We start from the raw sequence: 1,132 nt of genomic DNA, 5'->3' as shown, positions 1-1,132 counted from the left end.
CTTTCTCTCCCCCCACCCCCCCCCCCAAAACCACCACTGCTTTTTCCTAACTGGAGCAGCACAGTGAGAATATTTTGGTAATTATTAGGCAATCCTCAGTTTTGTCTTCTGCTTCAGTTTCATTGAAACCTCTTCCCTGAAACTTTTAAAAAAAGATTTGTGTATTTTATGTATATGGGTTTTTGTCTGCCTGTACATCTGTACACCAAGGGTGTCGGATCCCTTGGTCTTAAGAGTCATGTGAACCACCATACGGGTGCTGGGAATTGAACTCAGGACTTCTGGAAAAACAGCCAGTGCTCTTAACTGCTGAGCCGTCTCCACAGAGCATCCATCCCTCCTCCCTTTAAAGGACTTATGACAGATTTTAAAATCAGTATATACTTGTTTAATTACTAACTAGACCAAATCGGACTTCTGGAGCCAATGAAGCAAACTTCTGATTATTGCTTGGTTTGCCAGGGCTTCATGACAAAAGGCCACAGGCTGGGTGGCTTAAGTAGCCAGGGGTTTTTTATTTTGTTTTGTTTGTTTTCTTTCCAGTTCTGGGACAAGTTGGAGATTAATGCCAGGATTCCTTCTTGGGTGTGGCTGTCTGTCTTCATGTGGCCTTTAGTGCATATACACTGAGTCAGCAGTCCAATGGGATCGGTCCTTGGGTTAGCGTTTTTGTTTTTTGTTTTTTTTCCTGAGACAGGGTTTCTCTGTGTAGCCCTGGCTGTCCTGGAACTCAATCTGTAGACCAGGCTGGCCTCGAACTCAGAAATCCGCCTGCCTCTGCCTCCCAAGTGCTGGGATTAAAGCCGTGTGCCACCACCGCCCGGCTTTTATCTGAATTTCTAACCCTTGGAAAAGGAATGACAGTAGATGTTCCAAAAGATTGAAAAACAAAGTAATCAGTGCAACACATCATCCAAACCTAACAACCCAACCTGATGGCATTTATCTTACTACATATGAAGTCTCGTGTAAGCAATTTAAAGAAATGACAAAGTTACTTCTCTTTTAGACTTCTTTAAACTACGTCAAAACCTTCCCCTCACAATAATGACTGAATTCATTGTTCATTATTAATGACTGAATCATGTTGCCCAAAAGTTCACTAACAATTAAAAGAAAAAAAATGTAAGCA

Source organism: Grammomys surdaster, unplaced genomic scaffold (assembly GCF_004785775.1).
Source record: "Grammomys surdaster isolate TR1022 unplaced genomic scaffold, NIH_TR_1.0 210, whole genome shotgun sequence".
Taxonomy (NCBI): Eukaryota; Metazoa; Chordata; class Mammalia; order Rodentia; family Muridae; genus Grammomys; species Grammomys surdaster.
Note: the sequence above shows the minus strand (reverse complement) of the source record.